The 27727-nt window shown below is 34.1% G+C and overlaps 2 long non-coding RNA genes across 2 annotated transcripts; both read right to left on the bottom strand.

Moving 5' to 3' along the window:
* Positions 1-473: 473 nt before the first annotated feature.
* Positions 474-23343, bottom strand: LOC145816175 (uncharacterized). Its single transcript, XR_014358628.1, has 6 exons — positions 23206-23343; positions 17131-17230; positions 9012-9146; positions 3401-3546; positions 3250-3315; positions 474-593 (listed from the first exon to the last, which is right to left on the bottom strand). It is a non-coding gene; the product is annotated as an uncharacterized LOC145816175 (long non-coding RNA).
* A 2372-nt stretch (positions 23344-25715) lies between these two features.
* On the bottom strand, positions 25716-26196 carry LOC145816176 (uncharacterized). The gene is made up of 2 exons (XR_014358629.1): positions 25901-26196; positions 25716-25810 (listed from the first exon to the last, which is right to left on the bottom strand). It is a non-coding gene; the product is annotated as an uncharacterized LOC145816176 (long non-coding RNA).
* Positions 26197-27727: the final 1531 nt, after the last annotated feature.

Raw genomic sequence — 27727 nt, 5'->3', positions numbered from 1 at the left:
TGTGAACTGTATAGAGGAGTTAAGTGGTTGAATAGTCTAGTGGCAAGCTGGAGTTTAATTTTTTCTCTTGTTGGAGAGTGCAGGTGTGAGTATAATATTTTATAAATGAAGATTGGGCAAGGTCGGCAATGGTTTAGGATTGGAAGAGAATGAAGACAAGGGGTGGGCTTAGGCAAACACAAACGAAGAAAATGTGAAAAGGGGTTGACAAGATTTACTTTTCATTCTTTTTCATCCTATCATCTTATAATGTCATTCTTTTTTTGGCCATTTTCAGTTCTGTTTTGAAAACCAATGAAACCAACAATGCATATTCTCTAGCTTCTCCCTCAATATATATATTTTTTAAGAAATTACTTTTAAAAATGCAGCAGAATAGGGGGCTGCATTAATATGTGATGAGTTTTCCTACAAATATATATATATATATAAAAAAAAAATAGAAAAAAACAGGGCTCAGAAATAAACTAGTAAATAAATTCTTACATGGATTACTGAGTGAGGACAAATTTGAGAAACTTCCGCAGGAAGTTGTTTAGCAGATTTAATAAGTGAATACTTTGCGGTGAGAATTAAATTGTTGCTCTCAGCATCTACAACATTCAAGAGGAAATTTTAAAATTTGGATCAGCAATTCATAATTGTCATAAAGACTTTCTGGCAATGAAAATTTAATAGCATCTAAGCAGGAAACAAGCATAAATACAAGAAATATCCTTTCAAGAAGAAGAAAATGACTAAGAAATAAAAATGATGACTGCCAAAAACTCGCTCTCTCCCCCTCTCCAGATATTCACCCACAAGCAGCAAGGGTGCAACTCCAAACATCTGCTCCATTAACGTATTCACCCCTTGACAACCTCCCAACACCTAATACTAGTCTCTGATAATTCAATGAACCCATTCCCTTCCCCAAATGCTGGTCCCAATTCATCATGGTTTCTTGGAGGGGAGTGCAAAGAGAGAAAAAAAATAAAGGGACCATAGCTCACTAAATCAAGCAGTAAAGAGATGATCAACTGTCTTCCCTCTGTTCTTACATACAAAAACAAATGGGCAAAATAAATCTTGAATGTATTTCTGAAGGCCAATGAACTATCCATGTTAAAACTAATAAATCTTTAATGTTCAAACTAATAGCAACTGACTTGGGGACACAACCTCAATGAAGCATAAAATAATAAAAGAGGTAAACAGCAAAAGAAAAACATTTTGTTTGGGTGCCTTTAATCAAGAAAGAGATACAAAACTTTGAGGATGTGAACAGTGCCCAGACAATTACAGTTGGTGTCATTTCTATGGCTAATTATTTCAAAAGGAAAGCAAATAAGCTCAACAGAGAAGATTTTACAAGGGTTAAAAGTAGTTACGGGTCATAAACTAAGACCAAAAAAACAATTTCAGTAGAAGTAGATGCTAGGAGGCAATTTTAAAAATCCTTAAAGGTCAGACCTAGGCTTGGAATTGCACCACACATTCCCTAATAAATTGCTAGAAAATTCCTCGAGAACTTCTCTCTATTGAACTGAATGCATCTAGTAGGTATTATATGTAGACTAGTAGATAATCCTAACCTATGTTACGCGGACTCAGGTACAAGTATCGGGTGCGGGAGGGTATCTAGAGGTCAGACCCAGCAAACCTCAAATTTAAGGGTACACTGACTCGGTATAAAAGGTCATATTTTATATTTTTAATCTATTATATGAGATAAAACAATGTTAACTTATATGTAACATACAATGTCAAAAAAGCATTTTATTTATTTTATAGCAATAATACAACAATATATACATATAATAACAGTGTTAAATAAAAATATGTATGGAGTGTCCGATGAGAAGTATCAGACATATATCCCACACCATTGCCCAAGTGTCGGGTGTCCAACATGAGTATTTGGTTTCTTTTTAGTCAATGTAACATAGAATCCTAACTTCGGTAGGATTTAGAATCCAAATTTAAAATTTTATATGCTTGCTAGTGCAATCCATATAACCAGTATAAAGTCATCAACTAAAGATCCAATACATCGCATGGACCAATAAAAAAAAAGCCGATGTCAGGCAAACTAAGAAATATGAAAATATTTTGATTTGAAAAAACAAACAAAAGATGTAGAAACTGATCCAAACATACCAACCTGATAACAACAAAACAAGATGTCACTAAGACTAAAAATGTGACCATTGCAATGTCTCAAATAGGCCCTACCCTAAAATCAAGTCAATTTCAACAAATTTTTTCTAATTTTCTTATTTTACTCTTTCTAGTCCCTTATATGGATTACATCGGAACTATTAGACAATGGGCAAATAAGAAAAAAGCATAGCATCCCAGACCTTCGTCAAGGAAAACTCTGTGTGTGTGTGTGTGTGTGTGTGTGTGTGTGAGAGAGAGAGAAAGAGAGAGAGTCAAAAACCATAATAGCATTAATTTATTAAGTTCAACTCTCTCCCTGCAATGTTGGGCCGTTGGGACATGGGGAAGTGGGCTTAAATACAAGTACTTACAAAAGCAAGCAACTCCAAAATCATTATTTGTGCAGGTCTATTTTCATTTTAAGTTGAGTGTTGATTTCCATTAAAACCTGTTGAAACCAACACCTATTCCACAATCAGCAAAGAACTCAACCATTGTTGCTGCCTCAACAGTTTTCCTTTTTTATTTATTTCCCCTGTATGGTGTGTTTATCTCACAATTTTTAAAACTCATTTACAAATAGATATATATAATTATACAAATATCAATCCTGTGGCCTACCAGGCTACAATGTACAGCATTCATTGAACTCAGATCTAAAAACCAAATTGATAAATATGTTTCCAGAGGATATACTGGCCACTAAATTGTTCGCCCTAATTTAACTGTCATGTTTAAAGAAATAATAATAATCATAAAAATAACACGAAATTGATCCTAAGCACAAAAACTGGCTTTCAAAATCCTGCAGGCCTATTGGATATAGACATTCACTGAAATTCATATAAACATAAACAAAATTTTTCCAGTTGTTTAGACCAACCAGTATCATTATTATGTCATAATAAAAAGGCTTATTTGAACAAGCATAAAACAAACTGAAAATATAAGAAAGAGTGTACATATTGAAACATAAAACATAAATAATAATAATAATAATAATAATAAAAGCAAAAGCAAAAGAAAAATTAAAACTAAGGAAAACAATTTAACGAGAAAACAAGATGTGTCCTTGATACAAGTATTGAAAAGAAAGAAACTGAGTACCAAGAACCAATAGTTGATCAAACTCATATCCTGGCTTCAAGACAGATTTCATCAAACCCACAAGCCCTGCGCAGCAGTGCCTTGAAAGTCAGTAAACAATGAAAGAACGCAGCCTTAAACAACCCTTTCTTCTTGAAGACAGAAAATATACCTTGGTGATCTGACAAATGTTCTGCAGAAATTGTACCCTTGGTGTAACCTTTTGCATTGACACATACTATTGCTGCATGAGGGGTTACTCGCTCAACCACTCTAGAAACAATAGTGCCCAACTTGGCCACATCATCATCAGTAACCCTGCCAGTAGAAAATCTCAGTTGAGATTAGTACACTGTTCAATGTGAAAAATGCAATTCAGGAATTGACATATATTTCCATTACCATACATGACTGTAGATTATGAGTATCAACATTTTATGTAACAGACAAGGAACAAGATTTCATTTTGTTTCAATGAAAATGACCGAAACATTTCAGTTTTCCAAGAAACCAACACAACACTGGTTGAAAACCAAAATTCTAGTGTTTCCACCAAAACACATTGAAACTCACCAAAACACTACGAAATACACAGGAACAATTTGTTAGAGACCCATTAGGAGTCCTTAGCCAAAATTGTTTGTGTTTTTCCATTTTGTAAAGAAAAAGAAACAAGAAGTTTCGAAGCAAACAAAACATGTCAAATGTGATAAAAGAAATATGAGAAAGTAGAATAGAGAAATAGAGAGATAAAGAGAATAGAAACAGGACATGATAGAGCTATTTATTCTCTTCTACTGTATTCACATATATCTTCTTCTCCCCCTCTTCCCTAGTACTTTTAGTTTTTCTCTTAACAAAGACAATCCCCACTCCCCAACCCAACCATTTCATTTATCATTTGCAAAGAATCATAGACACAGATAAGGATGCAGACACAAGACATGCTCATTTTTAAAAAAATGGGGACACGGATATTGCGGGGAAAAAGCAATAAAATATTTTTCATATATTTTAATTTTCTATGTAGATTAATATTACATCTGGAAACAATCAAAATTAACAAAAACTAATACTAATTCAATATTGAAATAAATAAATAAATCACCTTTAAATTAACACTTGTCGTTTGTATCTTTTTTATGGATGATATATGAAGTATTTAAATCTAAGCAAAAAGAAATTAACATTCAACATCCAACATACATCAAAAGCACTAAAGCAAGGGAGAAAAAAAAAATACTTCGCATGTCCCCAGAGTAGTGTTTTAAAAAGCTCTAGGCGTGAGGTGCAAGGCGAGGCACATGCCTCATCAAAGTGAGGCACAAGTCGTAGGCTATAAGTAAAATTATAATATAGGCAAGGTTTTCAACATAAGCAACTATTTCTAAAATTTCAAAAAACATAGAAATTTCAATATTCTAAAAATCATAAAAATAACATTCAACGTTCCAAAAATTTCTCAAAAATAACATTCAACCTTACTTTATCCAATACTACCTATCTTCCTTCATTAATTTATATTCACTTCTTTTTTAGATAAGAAACTCGCAACATATAGTACCTTAGTGGTTTTGATTTTAAACCGGGACCAAATTGCCTGATAGCTTCAATCATTGGCCCAAAGTTGTCCTAATTCACTACGTTGAAAGCAATGCCAAAGTCATATATCCATATTGCAATCCAAGGGCTTTTTCTCAATCCCTAAGGGTTTTTTAATATAAAAATTGAGGCTCAAAGCACGTGTTTATGTTTGTCGGCAGTGGCGGCGGGGGGTTTGGTTGTTGGTGCCGCTAAGTTTGATGTGGTTGGTTTGGTTGGAACGGAATCGACGAACGTTTCAAGAGGTTCATCATTGTGTGTCCTGGCTAGAGTCGTTTATTATTTGTTTGGTTGGAAAGGAGGACAGGTTCGGATTTGTTTGTTCTTTTTTGATTTTTTGGATGATGTTATTGCTTAGGTGTTAGTTTTTCACCCCATGCCAAGGCTCTTTTTGTATTCTTTTGCATCATCTTGATGCTCGCTCGATAAATTTAGTTTTTTTTTTTTTTGGATGCTCACTTGTTTGGATGGTTAAGTAGGTGAGAAATGATGAGAAAAGGATTCTCACCAAACTTATGTTTTGTTTCTCACCAAAAGCGGTGAGATTTGGTGAGAAAGGAATTGGTTTAATGAAACTTTTCTAAAATACCAAAATTACCCTTATGAAAAAAGAGGGATTTGGTGATAGCCCCCTCATTATTTAATTTGTCTTTCAAAGGGACAAGAATTATATAAGTACTTTCAAACCCCTTAATATTTTAAAACTTGTTTCTTTTACTATATTACCCTCATATCTATCAGCTCTCCTATTAAGCCATCTTCACAGTGTATTTCAGAGTAAAATTTTACTCTGTATAAAAGTAAAATTTACTCTGTATAAAAGTAAAATTTTACTCTGAAAAACTAGTAAAATGTTAGACTCTACACAAAAGTAAAATTTTACTCTGTATAAAAGTAAAATTTTACTCTGAAAAACGAGCAAATTGTGAGACTCTGAAGCTAAAGTAAAATTTTACTCTGTATAAAAGTAAAATTTTACTCTGAAAAACTAGTAAAATGTTAGACTCTACACAAAAGTAAAATTTTACTCTGTATAAAAGTAAAATTTTACTCTGAAAAACGAGTAAACTGTAAGATTCTGAAGCTAAAAGTAAAATGTTACTCTGCACAAAAGTAAAAAAGCGAAGGCAGTGTTTGTGGCGGCTGAAGTGTTTGGCAATGACCACCTCTTAACAGTAAAATTTTACTGTCATTCTAACACCAGAGTAAAATTTTACTCTAATTCTTTCAAACAAAAAACAGAGCAATAGAACAAGAGTAAAATTTTACTCTCATTATCTGAAACAAAAAACAGCGCAATAGAACCAGAGTAAAATTTTACTCTGGTTCTGTCAAATGAAATTAGATCAAAAACAACAAAAATAAATAAAAAAACAAACAAACAAACAAACAAAAACAAAACAAATTAATCAACAAATCAACATATCTAATTGAGAAGAAAAACTTCTAAAACTCGATCAACAATCACAAATCTAAATGAAAAGAATACATGTGTTCAACAACACTCATACACACAAATATATATATATATATATATACATATATTCAAAACTCAAATCTGTGTTTAAAAAAATATGTATAACCAAACAACTCCACCAAACATGCCTCAATTTAGAGACGATCTGTTTCTCCTTGTAGACGATCTCCTTCGATTCCGGCACCGGAGGACAATTTTTCGGCCCGTAGTTGATTTCGTTCCTGATGTTCTTGATGAGTTCATTGTAGAGATCGGTTTCGGCATTGTTGATCGCTGGAGTTTCGCATGATAATTGATTGGACTTGGCTAGGAGAGTGATGACGATGACGTTGCTATCATCGCCGAAGAAGAAGAAGTTACCAAAATTGTCGAGAAACAGAGCTTCAGATCTGGAAGGAGGAGCACGTCGGCGGAGAACAAAGTCAGAAAGGAAAGAGGAAGGAGAGAGATAGAGAAGGTGGGGAGAGAGTGGGTGGAAAAAGTGGGAAAATTTAGTTGAGGGTATAATAGTCTAATAAAATATTTAAATAATAAATTTTGTTCTTTATACAAGACTATATAATTATGAGGGGGTTTAGAAAGTATAATTTTTTTCTTAGTCCTTTTAACAATAAAAGGAAGGTAAAAGGGGTTTATAGCCAAATTTGCCTATGAAAAAACATAGCTTATTAATATGGAAGGTTATTTTAGTAAAATGAAACACAACACTTTCCTTTCTTTTTTCTTATTTACTCTATCCAAACAAGAGAGGTGAGAAACCACATTATCTTCTCTTTTATTCATCCAAATATAATGGTGAGCTACGTTACACGAACTCTCTGTTTTTTAAGAGGTACCCGTGTTGACATGACACAACACGAGTACGGGTGCTGAATATGACCGGGACACGACTGTTTACAAACAGATATGATAGAGCCCTAATTGCAAAAGAGAAAGAAGAGAGAGCAAGGAGACAACCTGGTCGCCAACTTCAAAAGGGTGAAGACACTGATCTCTTCTTCTCTCTGTCGATCTCCTCTTCAACTTCCCCTTCGTCTTCAACGAGTCTCGTCTCATTTTCTTCTCTCTTTCTCTCTCTGTCGATCTCCTCTTCTCTCTCAATCGATTTATCTCCTCTTCTTTTCTCTCTCTCTCTCTCTCACTCTCTCTCTCTCTCTCTGATAATAAATAAATAAATAAATAAAACCCTAATAAAATCATCTATTTAATAGATAATAATGAATAAAATAGATCATTTATTTTTTTTTTTAAAAAAACTAATAAAATTATATATATATAATAATAATAATAAAAAATCTATAAAATAAATCATAACCAAACCAAACCAAACCTTAAGTCCCATCAAATGGGGTCGACTACATGAATCTTTCTTCTCCACTCAACTCTATCCAAGGCCATTTCGTGAGTCAAACAAATCATCTATTTTTTATTTTTTGTTTCTTTCAACATAATTTGTTATTTCTTATTTTGTTATAATGTTTTATTTATAATATATATAGATGTCAATTAAAGATAACATATATAGATAAATTAAAAATATTATTAAGAGAAATTATTAGGTGTGGTACTTTTGGTTTGGGAAGAAATTATAATAGAACCGCCATGTTATCAAAAAATTACATAAAATTTTATTAGAAAAATACAAAATATTTTTTTGCAAATCCATGTTTAACCGTATCCAGATACCCGTGTCTAATTTTTGGGTACTTTTTAGTCGTACCCGCGTATCCCTCATTTAGAGGTTTGTTGAGTCCGACCTCTAAATATATACCTGCACCCGACACTCGTACCCAAATCGATGAAAGGTAGATGGTGAGAAACCATAATCATTTCTTTTCTCACCTCACTATCCAAACGGAGTGTTACTGTTCAAAGCATAAAAGAGCATTCTAAGGAAGGCGGCTCACAAAACAATGTTTGAGAAGATAACTGTCCACGTATGAAGCAATGTTATTTTCAGTCCATAATTCTTTTACAATGTGCAGGTTCCTATAAGATTGGATGCATATTACATGTATGAATAGTAGGCACATTTCCTATTCTAACGAGTTTTCCATGAGGAAAAAAAAAGGGGGTAATTGCTAAGTAATACAAATATTAGTTCACACTCATGCAACCAAGTTACCTTACCAAAAGATAGTAGCCATTGAATTATTGACCAAGTAAATACAGTTTCTGCTGCCAACTAACTACACACGTAGGTATCCAGTTACAAAAATGCAAATCATGTCCTTCCATTCTAGGGTAGGACTGAAAAATATGAATGAGTTGTGCAGAAGCCATGGCGTTGGTCTCCCATACCCTTCTTGTTCACTCTCCACCCTCTTTATCTCTTTCTTTTTTTTCTTATTTAAACAACCTTCACACGAGTTACAACACCCAGGCACTGTTTCTGACATAAATTTTCAACCACTTTTCCTATGAAAAATATGTTTCATCATTCTAAACAAATCATATCTTCTTTCTTTTTCCTTTTTTTTTTCAGTTACTTTTCAAGGTTTCACAGATTATGTTAAAAGATCCTGATCCTTTGTGAGTTGTGTGTCATTATATGTCAAACATGCATTAACTATTGAATCAAATTATGAAAAAATATTCTGACTGCTCAATTATGTTATGGTTTTATTATAAAGCTAGGTATTTTGCGAAAAATTTGCACCCAATTATAATAATAAACACTTCATCTAATGATGTCAAAGATTACCTTGCAGGTGTTATAACAAAACTAAGGTTGATGCGCCGTGAAGCAGGAACAGAACTTGTAACTCTGCATTTGACAACTTGTTCAACATGACACAGCGAAGTTGGGTCATCACCAGGATCTAAACCAAGCTCAGATCTGGGTCAGATGCAATCAGTTAGTTTCTTTCGATAATCAGATAAGGACACACAACATCAAATAGTCAATCAGAAATTTGCTACAAATAATAATTCTTTTTTTTTTTTTCAGGTACAATTCTTTCTTCTTCCTCTCTCTTTTTTATTTTTTTTCCCATTGCATGGGGGCCAAAGGAATAAGGAGAAAGAAACAGTAATACTTATAGAAGAAATTCCAATCAATTAAACAAACTGCACAAAATATGATTAAAACATGCACAAGCTAACACACCTACCCATAAACACAAAGAGGCCAATGCACACCTTCCCCCCATATTTTTCCCATGACTAGAACCCGAGCCACAAGGCTGAAGGTGGATGTCACTTGCATCACACCAGGACACAACCTCTTATATACAGACTTAAAAGAACTCCCAATTCAAACAAAAGATTAAGATTCCAAAATGTAAAGCTTGAGGCATCAAGTTCTAAAAAACCTATATAACCCAATTCAAACAAATTCAGAGACTCAAAACCATCAAATGACCGATATACTGACTCATGGGTGACTTCTATAACCATGCCATAAAATTTAAGAAAAAAAGTTCTATTGCCTCTTTATTGTCCAACTCAAGTGATGGAGAATGCATGGGATAAGGATAAGAATAAAAGTTCTATTTATCTATGAATTTTATTTATCTACAAGCTATTTATCCAAGAATTTTATCTATTTAGGAAGTCGAGTTTGTTTAGGATTAGTTAGGCATGCTTATAAATAAATCTTTTATGTAATGGTTTAGCTGACTTGGAAAACAATTAATAATTATCGTTTTGACTTATGATTGATGTAAAAGCCCAGGGTGATTGTTGCTATGTCTGAAACTAAACTCCTTCAATGTTCAAACCTAATGTTTCTCGTCTTTTCTTTTCGTTCTTTCTTATTGATCCTGCATCAATTTAGGTGTCAGATCCTGGCATTGGCCACCCTCATTCATTCAAGAGGTTCATCGAACAGTTGGAAACCACCAATGTTTCAAGTGTTGATGAACCGTCAGCAGCATCAACATCATCACATTGTCACTGCCTCAAATCACCGGATCATCCATTGTCAATCACAACCAACACCTTCGTGCCTCACTGCCACTGTCTTTCAATTTAGAATTGCGGGGTAGCCTGAACTGATGCAATCCACAGCATTAACTGCCACTGTCTTTCAATTTATTTTGCTCTCAGTCTCTCTCTGTGCTCTCTCTCCGTCCGTGGGTTGCTCTCTCTTGTTGGTATGGCTTATGTCTCTCTCTGTTGATCTATTTTTATGCGTTTATTGTGTTTGTGAAAATGTGAACGTGGGTACAATGTGGGTAGAATAGGGTTCATGAATGTTAAAATGTTGTGAAATCATAAATCATAAATTAGGGTTAGGGTTTATAATGGTGAAATTAGAAATTACGATTACGGTTTGAGAAATTATGGTTTTGAATTGTGAAATCTGTTTAAAAATTTGTGAAATCTGTTTAGAAGTGTGAAATCTGTTTCAGAAAAATTTAAATATTATGTTTGAAATGAGAAAATGAGGGTTATGGTTTTCTATTGAATGTGAAATCACAAATGAAGGATTTGGTTTTGAATTAGGGTTTTGAATTGATGAATGTGAAATCATTTTTCAATTAGGGTTAGGGTTTTGAATTGTGAAATATGAGGGTTATGGTTTCAGAAATTAGGGTTTCAGAAATTTATGATAAGTTAAATTTTTTTGATAATGTTATATGATTTTTTTTAGGAACAAATTATGTAAAAACGTAATTCCAAATTCATCTAAATTGTGTTTAAATGATTTGGGTCAAATTGATTGAATAATTTTAATAATTTAATTTGATTACAAATTTTTTTAAACCATACACAATTAAACTTAAAAAATGAAAGGCAATTTTGGGCAATTGGACATGATTTTGATGTTTTGTGTTAGATTCATTATTTTGACGTTTTGTGTTAAATTCAAGCAGCTTTCATTCTTTTATAGATGTTATAGAAATGATAAAATTGAAATAAATTAAAAAATTTAAGAAACAAAATAGAACAGATTTTAATGATAAATAATTAAGGGGTAAAGTATATGATCTTGTATTACATTGGTATCAATGTTCTGAAAAGCGGTTGCGGTCACTGTAACGGTAGCAATGGCACGGTTGCGGTTGCAGGGTGTAAAGGCCGTAGCGTAACGGTTGCGGTAATTGAAACCGTGAATTTTTTTTATTTTTCACACAATTTGAAAAAAACTTACCGATACGCATATTTTTTTTCCAAAATCATATTTATTGGGTTTTAAAATAAATTTTGATCAATTTTTGTTAATTTTTAAGTGTGATCCAATATATTTCATATTTTTAAATCACTACCAACTGAGTTTTTTACATTTTATTTTAATAATTAATGACTTTATATGTCAGAAATCCATATTACAAGTTGTGGCAAAATTTTCTTCAAAAATTGGCATATATAAAATATGTATTAATATATAATTATAAGTGTTATGTTTTCTAGATATTTTACAAATAATCAATTACTAACTAAAAAGAGAATAAATAAAAGCCTAAATATATATATATATATATTTTAATCAAGCCAAATACATAATGATTACACTTATTATTATTATTAGTATTTATTTTTTTTCAAACAAAGATTACAAGGTTGAGTGAAGTCCTCCCTGCAAGATGAATTGGCAACATTATCTTCAACAAATCAATAACAGATTCTTCATCTTCCATCTTCTCTCTCTCTATCTCTTACTTCTCCATTTTCTCTCTTCATCTTCCCTCTTCTCTCTCTATCCCTCTTCTCACCTTTTCAGTATTTTTTTCTCTCGAAAGAAGCTATTTGGAACCATTACATAATAGTGCATAATGGGTTGTTACGGCCGCCACACTTGTGAATCTCAATCACACTGCAACCGTTACGTAACGACGCATTTTGAAACCTTGAAATAAATTCACATAAGATTTTTTTCTTTGGATTTGGATCACTTGAGTATTTGTTCATTTTTTGTAAGCTTTTATTTATTTATTTTTTTGGAAAAGAAAGTTGTTCAGAATATTATAAAAGGGTGTAACGGTGTGTAACGGACCGTTACGGCTATTACGGTACCGCTACGGCCGTTACGTAACACCGAAACGGCCGTAACGGGTGGCGGTAACCACCACAACCGTTACGTAACGGCGTTACGTAACGGTTGCGGCCGCTTTTTAAAACCTTGTTATCAACTAACTAGAGCAAAAGAGGATTTGAAAAAAAAACAAAAAAAAAAATCCTTCATACCAAAATGAGAACTATGCAATAAACAAATCTTTAATTTTTGCACCACCATGCATCCATCTCTCTCTCCACAACCACCACGTGATACAATCATCCATGCTTTTTTTGGTACAATATCCCAACCTTAATGGGATGAGTTTAGGAATGGGGAGGTAGAATCTGATTAGGTTCAGGAGGGGGTGGGTGGGAAAAGGGCAACTTCAACTTAAGCATATAAATTCTCATAAATATAATTATATTTTAGAGCAAATTACAAATACACCTCCTAAGATTTACTTAAAATATGGATTATCTCTTATAGTTTGGAAAATTACAAATACCTTCTTGTTAGAATTTTTTATTTAACAGAATTAACTAAAAAAATAAAATTTTTGACTACTCTTCTATAGAATAATAAAATTACATGAATTATTAATTGAAATAAATTTCTGGCATCATTAAAAACTGTTAATTTATTTGATGATTTATTAACAAAAGAGACTATTTGTTATGAAATTAAAAACTTCAAGAGGTGGAATGTAATTTTCAAAATTCGTATTTTAAATTAACCTCAGGGGGTATATTTGTAATTTACCCTATATTTTAATATATATCCACGGGAGCTTCTATTTGCACCCTAAAATGTAGGTTGAGGACCCCATTACTTTGAGCACCCCAATAATAAATTTGAAATTTTATTTATTTGTTTGGACACTCTAAATAATACCTATCCTAATCGGAAAAGCTCTAAAACCTTATACAAATCTACTTTGTACACTCTATTACCAATAAACAGAGGAACAAAAACCATATTTGGAGTCTCTGGAATTCCAAGCGATTGAAAAGGGATTCTAAATTCATCTGAGACGAAGAGGGTCTCTCTCTACTCCTCAATGCAATCCGTCTATCAAAGCAAACTACTACTCCTACATCTACCAGCGGTAGGGCTGTGCAAAATATCGCCCAATCCGTTAAAATCGCACCGATCCGCATCGATCCACATTATCTGCTAACCGCGGTTTAAACTTTAAAATTTATAATCCGCCTTCGAAACCGCTCTGCTCCGCTATAGTTAATACATATATATTTTTTAACCTATAATAAAATATCAAAGTAAAAATGAGTGTCAAAGATATTTAATATGTGAAATTTATTACAAATTAGTAGTTATATATATGAAAAATATTATGTAAAATTAGTTTGTGTCATAAATATGAAAAATATTATGCAAATTAGTATTCTATATTATGCAAAAACTTGATAATTGGCTAAAATATTCTTCAATCTGCCAATCTATCCAAAACCACTCAAACCGCAATTTACCAATCTATCAATCTGTCAATCCGCCATTCGGTTTATAATTTTACTCTCAAGCTGCCCGAACCGCACCGTGCACACCCCCTAACCGGCGGCTACCTGGTCCCAATTGTTTCAAATGGATACTCAGTGCGGAACAAAATATATTTGACCGCATACTTAATTCCAAACATATGAAGTTTATTTGGATACTCAAGCCCAAACCACAGAAAATTGATTCCGATTGTTTCATATAGATACTCAGTGCCAAACAAAATATATTTATCCGGATACTTAATTCCAAACACGTGAAGTTTATTCCGGCCAGTTGTTTCATATGGATACGCAGTGCTGAACAAAATATTTTGTCCGGATACTTAATTCCAAACATGTGAAGTTTGTTCGGATACTCAGTGTCAAATCAATTCGGAAAACTAACCTACGAAAAATGATGAACAACAATTAAAAACTTAATTTCTCTATAGAAAATTGCTTGGAAACGTCTTCTTTATTGTCCATGATTGATTTCAATATGAAATAGAATACAAGAATGATGAATTAAAATAAATAGGGTTGGGTTAGGGTTGGGTATGAAGATGCAAAGTGATAAAAGTAGGAAAAGAATAGAGAAAATGAATATTGGGGCTGATGATGAATGGGGTTTTCAAAACACTTTTATTTACACTTTTTCTAAAGTCAAGTACTTTTTGGTCATTTTAAATAGGGACTTAATAGTAATAAAAAAATATATCATTAAATTGGGGCGCCTATTCTACTTTTTGGGGTGCAAATAGAAGCTCCCATATATCCACAAAAAGTAGGAACACTTCTATGAAAGAAGTGTCATGTCAGACACTGACACTCTGCTAACACTCCTAATTTATTGTTTCCTCTTCTTTCTCATATAAGCAATGACAATGATTGGTATGTATATACCCTGCCTTCTTTAGGTTATCAATAGAAGGAATAGTTATTTATTGTTTCCTCTTTCTAACATAAGCAGCACAACACTAATAAAGCGATTAGTGAGCCCATATCCTTTCTTCTTTAGTTTATCAATAGTAAGAAAAGAGTCTGACGCAATCATCCATACAAAGAATGCCACCTTTTTTGGCGCTCCCAACTCCCAAATCACTTCAAAAGGAAATAAGATCCTCACCCTACCAAATGTTAGAGAATAATATGACTTTACCATGAAAATCCCATTCCCATGATTCCACCAATCTTACTCCTATGAACAGTAATTCTGTATAGAAGCTCAAAGAAATAATTTATAGCCTCCAATTACTAGTCCTAAAGCAATCTAATGAGAGATATTTCCAAACCATTCCTGAGTCTCATGTAATCTGCTATCAAAGTTTCCTAGTTCACAACAACACTATGAAGATCCAAGGTCACTATGACCATCACCACAAAGCTCATGTGCTTGACAAAGTCAGACCATCCTCTATTGTCACCCTTCTCCATAGATTGTCTTTCTATTCTCCGAATATCCAAAGTCATTTACCCAACAAGGCTAGATTAAAAAGGCAAAAATGATGAAAGCCCCCTATACACAATGTAGGCAAGCAAGCTAGGGAACCCTTAATAAGAGTGATTCTAATCTCTTATATAGATATTGCCTTTTCCATCCAGCTAGCATGATGCTGAGTATAAAATGCTCAAGGAAGAGTAAATTTAAATAAGCGATGATATTTGAAAATTAGGATGATTTCAAAAAAAAATCGATACATAATCATGTCTCTAGTATTATTAGTCTTATTTTATGACTAGTTTTAATTTACTAGGATTTTAAGGCAGCGGTATTTTGGTAATTTTCATATTTGCTAACATGGGTTGTAGGGGTTGGCCTGTGGGTCAAGTTACTGAATTGGATTTTATTCATATTTTCTTATTTGGTCTTAAATTGGTTTCGAAAGTAAAAGAATTTTTAGTAGTTCACTTTTCTTGTTATAGTTGGAATAGGACGTCTTTAAAGTCTATATGAAGTCATGTAAGTCTTCTAATTCAATAGATTTGATATTTAAGAAAATTTTCAAAGCTTTTGAAGCTTCTTCACGGATTGTGTGATGCAATCAAATGCTAGGTGTAATGCCTATAAGATTCTAAGAGTGATTCCGTAACCTATCTTCTTCTTCTCCTTCTTTCCCTTTTGTATTTTCTGTACTTTAACAACCCCTAAACAGTGCCAAATCTCATCTTTTCATGCTTAAACTCTTAACCATATATTATCCTAAACAAGCCCTACTTGTCCCCTATACTTTTATTGCAATTTCAGCAATCTATTCAATTAAAATCAACTCTTAATTTTCAAGAAACAATAACTTAACAATGATGTTGATATTTCATAATCATATATACCTTTACAAGTAACAATGACCCAATAATAACGAACTTGTAGAACCATTAGGTTTAACTAACCTCATCCATGTAATATTAAAATATATTTATTTCAATGAAATAGCAATAGATGAATTCATATTGGAAATTACTTTAACCTTAAACATTTTTAGAATATACATTCTGCTTTTTTTTTAAGGGGAAAAAAAAAAAAAGAAAAAAAAGAGAGAAAAAAATATTAAAAACATGTTAGATCTGACTGAATCTGATTGGATCCTATTAAAAACTCCCTCATCTAAAAAAAAAAAAAATTCATGTATATATATTGGTTATTTCGCACTAAACCCTATGAGAAGTTGTATTATGTCATTTTAACTAAAAAAATGAAGAAAAAAATTGAAATATGTCAAACATGATAGTTTCAAAAATTGCATGAATTATAAAAAGTGAATCAAATTGTAAATCAATTGTGAATTGCGCGATTCACTAGAGACTCACTTCCAAAATAGATTCATCCATAGATTTGTATCGATTTTGTAAAAATTGTTAATCGAATCGTGAATCGTAAGATCCTGATAACAAAGCTCTGGATCATTGGCTTCTCAACTGCGAGAAGGTTAGGGAGCTTTGGGATTTGTTGTTAGAACATTTTTGGGGTTCTTTGAGTTATCCCTGCTTGATTAAGAGAGTTGTTGGAAAGTTGGGAATGCTGCAAATGGAGGAGAACAAAGAGAGCTTGATTGAAAGCTTCTCCCTACATTTTGTGGTATTATGAAAAGAAAGAAATGGGTGCATTTTTTATGATGACAGTGTTAGCAACTTTTATGTTCAAGATTTGTCTTTTGCATAGTTTTCCTTGTTGGTGTAAAAGATTTTTTGTCAATCCTCGTCTACTGTAGATTTCATCAGGAGCTCAACTTGGCATCAAACCTTCTTTGATACTCTTGAATACAGGTTGTGTATCCTTTGCCCTTTTGTTTTTTTCTAATACATATTTACTTATAAAAAAAGATGTAACAAAGATTAATTAAAGGACAAAAAGTGACTAGAATGGATATGCTAGGATGACTAGCGATTACCAGCTTGACTATTTTTCGACATAAACCCAGTAAATGAAGGCAATCCAAAATGAAGTATATAGCCGTGGTCTTCAATGCTCTTCACATATGCAGTGATAACCTGTAAATCATACACAATTAGAAAAAGAAAAAAAAAATCATACCAGAACATAAGCATGAGAGATAAACAAAAGATATGGTTAAGAGTAGAGTGTTCAACTCAAACACAATTTCGCAAGAAACAGACTCCACATTAAACCAAAAAGAGTGCCTTACCTAGCCTCCTTTGTCATATAGGCAAATAAGGGAATAAAATTTTTATTTTACAACTTCAAAGCTAGCAAATAAAGAGCTAAAAGAACACATAATAATTAATAATGTAGCAATAATACTTGAGTCTTATTTTTTCATGGGTAATTGAAAAGGGAGGATTTAATTTGAGTATTGGCATACCTCTGCTATAGAGGATTAGGCAGTGTTTTTAAAGGCTCAAGGCGCACCAAGTCACTAAAGGTCTCTTAGGACCTAGGCGCAAGGAGCAAGGCGCAAGGTGAGGTGCGGGCTTTATTGAAGCAAGGCACGCAGTCTTAGTAAAAAATAAATAAATTAACATAGACTAATGACTCATACTAGTACTAAGACAAATTATTTTAAAAAATTAAAAAATTAAAAATAAATAAAAGAAGAAGAAGAAAGTAACCAAGGCAAATTATCGAATAATTCTCAAACCATAGAATAAAAAAAGAAGACATGTGCTTGCTTATACAAACAACTATTATTCTCGTTTTTGCATTATTCCATGAAACAGAGAAGCAAAAAAAAATGACAAGAAAAAAAACCCAACCCGGCAATAGACAGAAAAGAAGAGAGAGAAGAACCCTGCCCAGCAAAGAGGAGGAAGAAGAAGAAGAGAGAGAGAGAGAGAGAGTCAAAGTCGAAAAGAAAAAAACAGAGAGCAACAAAGTAGAAGGGGAGGGAGGAGGGGAGAAAAAATAAGTCACCTAGCAACCAGCGAAGAAAAAGAGCAAGGGGGAAAAAAAAAGTCGAATCGAATTGAATCGAATCACCTAACAGCAACTAACGAAGAAGAAGAAGAAGAACTGACTTCAAGATTTTGAAGTCCTCAATCGAAATCGAAGTCGAAGTCGAGAGAAACGAGCCTAGAAGACGACACAGATTTCTTCAATGGATTAGGGATTTAAGTTGTTGACTGATTTGGGTTGAGTTGTATTGTATGAGTTGTAATCCTATGGGTTAGAACCTTTTGAACACAGATCAGAGCTGTTAGATCAGCGTCAGAAATAAAAGCAAAAACAAAAAAAGCCCTCTTAGGCTTGCACCTTGCGCCTTTCAGCGCCTGGCCAAGGCGCACAACTCATTCAACGTGCCTCGCCTTGGGTCCCTTCAAGACACCAGTTGCGCCCTACGCCTAAGTGCGCCTTTCACAACACTAGGACTAGGGTTACCACAATTAGCACTGGTCATCATCATTCCTATGTGCGGGAACCACAATGCTGTTAGGCACATCCTTCATGTGAACTCACCTATTATGTGACGCAAGATTCTTCCCTAATTGTTTAATCCAGCACCTGGGGATTTTGATGACATGTATTCCTCTGTTATAACCTTGAGTTGAGTCCAAGGACAAGGCCTTGTTACTTAGTCCAAAAGGTAGCCCTCTCTCTCTGGGAGTGCTCCCTTAGTTGTACGGTCAAGCTCTTCCACACTAACCACTCTGTGCTTGGCCAATATGATAATCTTAGTGGTCTGATCCAGTTATAGATGCTCGGCCATTGCCTATCATGGCCCAAATAGTGGCTGGACCAACTCTAACATTCTCGACGCACAACCCTAATTCCAATATACGATATCTAGCCCTAGCCCTAGCCATAGCCTTAGCCCAAAGCTCGGCTCGATCCAAGGGTGCTAGACTAGGTTTGGCCCATCTCGTGTACTTGGCCTATGCCCTTATCTAACCACATACGCAGGCTAGTTGGGCTTAACCCATGTGACGAGTTCGGCCCAATCTAGGCCTTGCCTCGGTCATATTAACCACCTTCATTTGCCCCTTAGCTTTCACTTGTAGTTAGCAGTGTTTTAAAAGGCTCTAGGCGCACCAAGGCGACAAGGTCTCCTATAGCCTAAGCACAAGGCACGAGGCAAGGCGCTCGCCTCACCAAAGCGAAGCACAAGTAGTAGAAGAAAAGCAAAATTATAAAATAGGCAAACTTTTCAACATAACTAATATATACAAAATTTTAGAAATCATAACCATTTCCAATAATCTTTAAACATAACATTCAATAATCTAAAAACTAGAAATATAACATCCAACGAAAGATATAAGGCATAACATTCAATCTTTTATCACTTTTCACTCTCTTTTGACCACGTTTTGTCATTTTATATTGAAGAGTTTTGAATCCCTGTGGGTATACTCACAAAAAAAGCACTTAATCAACAATTGGAGTAGAAAAATAGGTATGAGCTCACGTCTTGCGCCTCAAAAAAAAGCCCACACCTCGCGCCTCAAAAAAAGAGCCCTCGCCTCAGCACCTAAGCTGCGCCTTCCATATTGCGCCTCGCCTTGACCTGTTCGAAGCGCAAGGTTGCTCCTCATTGCAACTCGAACGCCTTTTAAAACACCGGTACTTAGTGAAGAGGAAGCTAACTTCAGGGGCAATCTCCTTGTGATATTAAGTGTCTACCTCCTTAGCTCAGTCATCCCCCTGGTCAGACACAAATATCCGTTTGTGTACTGCTTGTGCACACGTGGCGCTTTTCGATTGGTGAAGCCAACCTGTCCTTAACCGCTTGATTTGCTCAATGTGACACGATCCGTTGTATTTTTTCATCTTCCCCAACAAGTAATGATAGTAATAAATAACACCCTTTGGTTTCCCAATACACTCGGATGTCTCTTCTAGTTCAAAAGCTATGAGTACTACATCTTCCTTCCAAGAAGGTCTTCCCCTTTCTAATGATCTAGAGCTCTCTCGCAGATTTTGTTCACTCCAATTCCATCATTCCGCTCCAACAAGCCTGTTCCAACCCCAACTTTAAGCCCATCTGTTGTAAGTCGTCCTTCCTCACTAGCTTTGATTCCTAGTCGCACTTAGTTCCTTAGATTTCCAATATTGTTCTGGTTTCTCTCGATGTCCACCATTGATTCTAGTGACTATTGCCATGATTTCCCCACCGTTTATTATTTCCGTGCTTTGTGAGGTTTCAACGCCATGGACAAGTTTCAGAGTAAGGTGGATACTCCCGCTGCTATGATGCGATTCCATCATGAGTACAGTGTTGCTAATGACGTCACATTATCGTTGGCAATGATGGATGCTAAACAGATAGGGACCAAATCAACAGTCGCCTTCCTTATAGCATCCATTGTTGAAGGCAGACTTAGATTCTTATTAGACACTTGGTTGCATCAGCTTTTCCATCAAGTCATGCTTACCTCGATGCAAGTCTCTATTAATGTCATTAGGATAGTCTGTGGAATCTCAACCCTTAATCATAAGCTCAAACTTAACCTTGAAATCTGGGACATCTTTCATTGCAATGGTTTATTCCACAACAAGGATTATAGCACATATTACTTGTGTGTTTGGTCGGCCGAGTTACATATTACTTGTGTGTCTGATCGGCCGAGTTGCACCTAGTTACCAAGCTCTTTGATAAAGGACAAGCACAATGATGACTTCCTTCAAGTTAGGAGAAATTGGGAGTTTTCAGCCGATACTAAGGACCAAATAGAGAGGCTACCACAAGTCGATAGCCATCCAAGTCTTGGACTGACCTCTCCTTTAATCTCAAATTCTTGATTATTTTGCCTAAGTCACTCGTTTGGTTCCCCTTTCAGGTTCTAGTTGACACGAGGCAGCCGACCACGGAGAACGTAGAAGCGATCAAGGCCACATTTCAATACAAAAAACGTTTAGCTCTAGAGTTGCTCGGTTACATACAAATCTATAGGTTTACTATCACAAAGAAAGTTAAAGTACTGATTATCTTCAAGAGTCTCCTGAGCATAAAGACAAGCATCAACTCGATTAGATAACAAGTGCCTCTTCTTTTGTTCCAACCCGTTCTTCGAGCCAAGCTCCCAATAGCACTGTCTAAGGAGATAACCATGCTGAAGCAAAGAATGATGCTTGATTTGGAGACCAAAGTTCTCAATTCCACATCTACACAAGGAACAGCTCTCTTGCCTTTCCTTAGACTAGGTAGTATGAGAGGCTTGTTTAGAAATTTGTTTGAAGGAGAAGAACGTTTATTTTATTCTGAGGTTGAACTAAACAAGTCCCCCCCTTTCCCAAACCGAGAGGTCCTCGAAGAGGCATAAGGAGACTAGCGAAGAACTAGTTGATGCCATATTGAAGACCAAGGAACGAAGAGTTGCCCGAGCTGTGGGAACAGCCTTTGATGCATACTGGCCGACTAATCAATACCACTAACTCCGTTGTAAATTCACGCGAGATGGCTTTCGATCTGTCGAAGATCTTCTTCCACTTGACATGGCCAACCACAACATTCCTTCAAGAAACCACATAATGAAGGGAATAGCCCAAATGCTAACCGTGGAAATGCGTTTTTGTACATATTTAAGTCTTTCCTCTCCCTTGTTAGCAACTAATTGACTGTCTTCTTCAATGTGTACAAAGGATGCATATCATTGATGATTTGACTACTTTAGAGGATTCCAAGAGGACCCCCAAGGTGGCTGAGCAAGAGGCATCTTGGCCTAAGACTTCTATTGCGTCAGATGAGAAGGCAAAGCTAGAAGCTGTGGAGATAAGCAAGAAATCAGAGGAGAGAGTGGCCAAGCTAGAGGGTGTGGTGGCAATCAAACTCGAGGTGCGATGTCAAAGGCTTGTAAAAGTGATTCCAATAACCAGATTTATTTAAAGCACTTTAACCCTCAAACATCTCACATCACAAGTGCAACCCTATAAAGAACTGCAAAATAAACATGTATTCCTATTTTTTGGATATTGTTCACAAGGTAGGAACAAGCCCAAACCAATCCCCAAAACTCATATTTTTCAATCTCAAAACCCAACCCTTTGTTTCACTTTTAAAACCGTAAAATCCTCGTATTTTTTCACTCATCTAGCTTTTTAAAACTAACTGAAAGAGTCACATGCACTTTTTTTGTTGCTATACATTTGAGAACAAGAGTCACTCCTGTTAGTAGAGTGCAATTTGCACTGATTCTACATCACAAAAAAGCAAGGACATATGCCTAAGTGGGTACAAGATACAGGTGGTTTGCCTTTGTCTATCCTAACACCTCATTAATAGTGGGACCTCAACTACTAGGACCACCAAATCACCAATACACAGATTTCAGATGTTTACAAAGCACATCACATGTCTTTATCTTGGTATAGAGTCATCTCCTTTTGGAGATCTATCTCTTTCGCTCTCTAAGTCAAGCAAAAGCACAAGTCCCTCGAGGGAGAGTGGAGAGAGCATCTTAATCAACCTTTAATTCTAGCCACCAAGTCACATGACCTGAGAGGTATTGCATAGGGTCATAGGGTCTTACTCAACTGCCCTGTAATCGTGGAACAAACTCTACTAGAGAGGTCCCTAGGCTAGTGTAGGAGCATTGGATGCCATTGGGGGAAAAGGGGGGACGCAGCATAGGTGAAACACACTATAGTAAAGAATCACTCTACCACCAAACAAAAGGCATCGAGCATGGCGTCAAGAGCAAGGGAGGCGACGCGCAAGAGAGGAGCATATTGAGCACGTTTACATAAGCATATTACAAGTACCTTACTAATTGTCTGTAAGCCCTAGGCTTAAGGTTAAGGCATCGTTAGTCTTAAGTGACATGTCTCGACTCACAAAATATCAAATTTCAATTTCTCATCACAAAATATTTTATTACACCTTTTCCTTTCACTAGTAACATTTTTCATTATTAAAATTAATATTCATTTGTTATAGGATTGTGGTCAAAAAAAGTTGAATGAAAACAGGAAGGAACCAAAAATAAGAAGAAAGTATCATATTAGTATCAGAGTCATTTTCTTGCAAAAAGAAAAATTAAATCTTCAATGAAATATTTGAAAAAATGCATACCATTCCTTCTTGAATAACATCCAAGGTTAAGGTCTTATGCAACAAAGCAAGACGCAAAGAAAGCCAGATCTTTCGTTTCCCCTTCTCTTTTTCTTATCATCACCCAGTTGCAGTACAATGCAAGAAACCAATTGCCCAACATAATAAATGCTAGAAAGAAAATTAGTCTCCACATCCTGATATAATAGAAAATAAAACCTTCTTAGACTGAAATTATGAAAACAAACAATTTTAAGCACACATAAATGTACGGAAGGAGGGGGAAAATCTAAATGAGAAAAATTAGTTCAAAAGCAATAGAATAATAATGGCACAAAGACAGAAAATAAATGTCAAGGGAAGAACTATTTGGATATTCTTTATAGAAGAAGCAAGTCACCACCTTCACTTTATTATCTGAAATAGGATCGAATGCTTCACCTGCACGAACTAATCCACGCAAGCCCCCTGGAAGACTAATTACGATATCTTTCTCATTTACTTCAGCAATGACTCCCCAAAGCTTCATTCCCGGAGAAATATTCTAGGAATGCACAAAGAAAGCATAACTTTAAATTAGACAGCAAATTAATATGGAAAAAAAATATATCCAAAATTAAGATGCTAAATTATTAACAGATGGCATCTATGAAGTTTACTTCAAAGTGTAGATAAGCTAGAAATACAAAAGTAGCAGTACCAATAATTACAAGAATTTTTGAAAACAATATTAGGCTTTTATTGAAATTTCATGCAATTTTTATTAAAATCTTCAAAATAAAGTCTACACGCACTGTACTATTCTCAGGTTGCCCAGTCTCAATAGAGAGAAATAAAGAAAGAAAATACACAAAAATAAATAAATAAGAAGTATAATAGATAACATTCACATATGGAACGAGAGAAGGGAAAATGAAATAGTATGACAGGACAAGGTCTATATAGTCAATCATAACATTATGATCAGGGTTGGAGAAAGTATGATCAGGAAGAAAACAAGTAGGGTTGGAGAAAGTATGATCAGGAAGAAAACAAGTGGGCATAGCAAAAGTAGTCACAAGACTCACAGCTGACACGTTTAGCAGACCCTAGACACTTAAGTTGATCCAACAACTTCCATCAGGGTAGTTCATTAACTTCACATGAAATCAGGGGCAAGTTAAAGGAAGAAATACAAAATCTAACCACCTGGCTCAGATTTGTAAATTTTATTTTCCCATTTTAGCACAAGTAGAACTTTAATTTTAGAAATTAAGCTCCCCTTGTATTCAGTACTTTATGGTCATGGTTCATTCACCCTTTAATATATATTAATTAAAATTTTACATGGATTGAGTTTGATCAAGTCATACGGATGTACGTGTCTATGTATATAACATTCCCCCCTTCTTCTTTTTTCTTTTTTTGGGTCAATTGATAGAGAGAATTTTTCAATATGAAGTGAATTACATCAGGGGCAAACATAGTCCAACAACTATAGAATAGAAGCCCCACAACTAATCTAGTGAAAAGCCCCTATAATAGGAAAGAAACAAGTAGCCTAACCAACCAACCAACCTACAAACATGCCCCATATTGGGGAAGAAGAGAACAATATTAAGAAAGAGCGGGAAGAAATTATCAATCCTTGCTCAATGCAAGGATTGACCCCCTAACCTCTCAAATAGAAATGTACCAGGGTAACCAACTAAGTTAACCCACCCTTGTTATTTGTACCTTTTTCAAGGAATCTAAGCACCTTAAATTCATAGATCAAACTGAGAATGAAGCTGAAACATTGTCAGTTCAGTATTGTGAAGGCAAGATTACAGATGTAAAGGTTCTCAGATTTCAGTTTTTCGGCCTGTCAAACAACTAAACAAAAATTCACCAAGTCTGGAAATACAGTAACTTAATTTAGTTTAATGAAATAGCACTATTAGCACCTAAGTACGGCTGTTAACAACCATCTTATTACTTCCATCACCCAGTGAATTCCCTATTCAGCTTAGTAATTATGCAATTTTATAGGCTAACTCCAATCGAACTTGTCAATTGTTTGAGTCATTACTAATCTTGTTTCTTTTCATGCATTTCCTCTTTTATTCCCCCACTTACTCTCCATTTTTTTTGTTTGTTTGTTTTCTTGCGAAACCACATTGTTGTTTTCAGCATATAACTCGAGTATCCAGTTCCTAAACTAGGAAAATCAGACATTTAGAACAGATGTCGCAGCAACAATACAAAAGAAAACTTGAATGAATTATACATCAAAACCCTATTATAATAATGATTCAAGGATGGGTCAACAATAGCATAGCATCCGAGAGAACCAACCGTAGTACACACTAATGATAGAATAATCTATCTCCATACATATAATAACTTAAAACACAAACAATCAATTATCTAACAAATATTTACCTTCAAGGTGATCTTATTGGCAAACCTAGGTAGTTTCCAGAAATGCCATCACCAAAAAGAGAACCCAAATCATCCTCTTCTGCTGAATGATTTCGCTTTTGTAGCCTTTTATTCTTATTCTTATAATTATTATTATTCAACTCCCTCTCTCCTGATTCAAACTCCATATCAACATCATCGCCATCAACTTCATCGACCTCTTTCCCAAGTGAACTTCTTCCACCTAATAATAATAACACATACAAAACAATAAATAAATTTAAAACCATACATACATACATACATGTAATATATATATATATACACGAACCACCTCTGGCAGTGGCTCTGGGGAAGTCAGGGACGTCGTCTTGGAGTTGCATAGCCAATACTTGTGTTTCGTCTGTTTTACTTGTGGGCTTGAATGATTTCTTAGATGACTTCTGGAATTTCTGCTCAGATTTCTTGTTTGAAATTTTCTTGGAAGGTCGTGCCATTTTACCTGAAAATTTTTCTAAGCAACCAAACACGTTCTAGGGTTTTGAGACAAGTGATCGTTTAAACCCTAAACCCAAACCAATACAGAGCACGAGCTGCGGAGGAGGCTTTAGAAGGGTTTTAGACAAAACTGCTGATGATAATGTTTATATATATATATAGAGAGAGAGAGAGAGCAATGCTATAGTATATATATATACAGAGAGCAGTGCTATAGAACACTAATTTATCATCACTAATACCACTATTAATGAGGTGGCAATTGAAAAAAAAAAAAAAAAAAAAAAACAAGGCACAAAACACATGTGGTCTAAAGCATTTTTGATATATATATATATATATATATCAAATAAATACAAGTGTTAATTACACTTTTTATCCTTCTAATTTGATTTAAATTTTATTTTCATATCTATTATTTTAATTTAAATAATTTAATTGTTATAGTTGCCTTATTTGATTAGATGAATTATAATATGATATTTGAATTATTGGTACATGAAACTCACATTTTATTATTTTGTTGCAAATTTTATTATTCAGTTTAGATTCCAATGATTATCTAACAAAATTGATGAATTTTTTAATCTTACAATTAATAGCACAAAACATATATATAATTGGTTATAGACCAATTTTTCCTTACTTGATTATTGATCAAATATTGCCTAAAGCTCCTTACTAAGAGTAGTATTTGGGCCGTTACCTTTATTTTTCATAAAATTTACATTTTTTAAAACTATTTGATAAGATCTATCAAAAAAATATCTCAATTGAATATAAAATTATTTTTTTTTAAAAATACACTTTTTGAATGAAAATGTATAACTTTCGAAATTTCACATTTTTAAAATTCATATAGTTTCTAAATTGAAAAATTTTAAATTTAAATTTCTAATTTCATAGTGTTTCTAAATTGAAAAAGTTTAAATTTAAATTTCTAATAATGTGAAATTTCACATATTTGAAATGCAACAAATAAAAAATAAATAAATAAACTTTACACTTGTTCTAAATAAAAATAATGCGATTTTTTTTTAAAGTGCGAATATTCACACTTTCAACAAACAATAAATACTTTCTACACGTTTTTAGGTGGCCCTGTGACCTTTTTATCAAAATCCAAACTAAAATTAACAAAAATAAAATTGAAAATTTTAAAAATTACTAAAGAATTGCTTCCAAACTACTGCTGATGGTTGGTCATGCACTTCATTAAAGAGGGTAAAGATATTTCACAAGGGAAAGTTTATAGTATATACATACGCATCTCTAGTTATAATTTTTGTAATATTTAGTTATAATTTATTGTAGTGTTAGTCATGACTCATTATAATATTGATTATGACATTATTTTGGTTATGATTCAAACGTTTTTTAGTTATACCTTATAAATATTTTTAAATTTTGACTCCCAACAAATTGAGTTATGACATTTGTAATAATCAACCCCACAAATATTATAACTTACATATAATAGCATTGCCTTTTTGACAAATGCTTAAGATGAATTTTGGAGTATGCCTATCATTTATTGCTCTCTCTTTTTTTTCTTTTTCTTTTTTCGTTCTATGATGATGAAATACATAGTGACTAGTGAGCCTCTACAACTAATGAGCTCAATTAGATACCATTAGTGAAGAGGGCTCCTCAATATGTGTCA

Source organism: Camellia sinensis, unplaced genomic scaffold (genome assembly GCF_055761805.1).
Source record: "Camellia sinensis isolate YWXY unplaced genomic scaffold, ASM5576180v1 Unanchor3, whole genome shotgun sequence".
In the NCBI taxonomy this organism is placed as follows: domain Eukaryota; kingdom Viridiplantae; phylum Streptophyta; class Magnoliopsida; order Ericales; family Theaceae; genus Camellia; species Camellia sinensis.
This window is presented reverse-complemented; position numbering and strand designations above follow the sequence as displayed.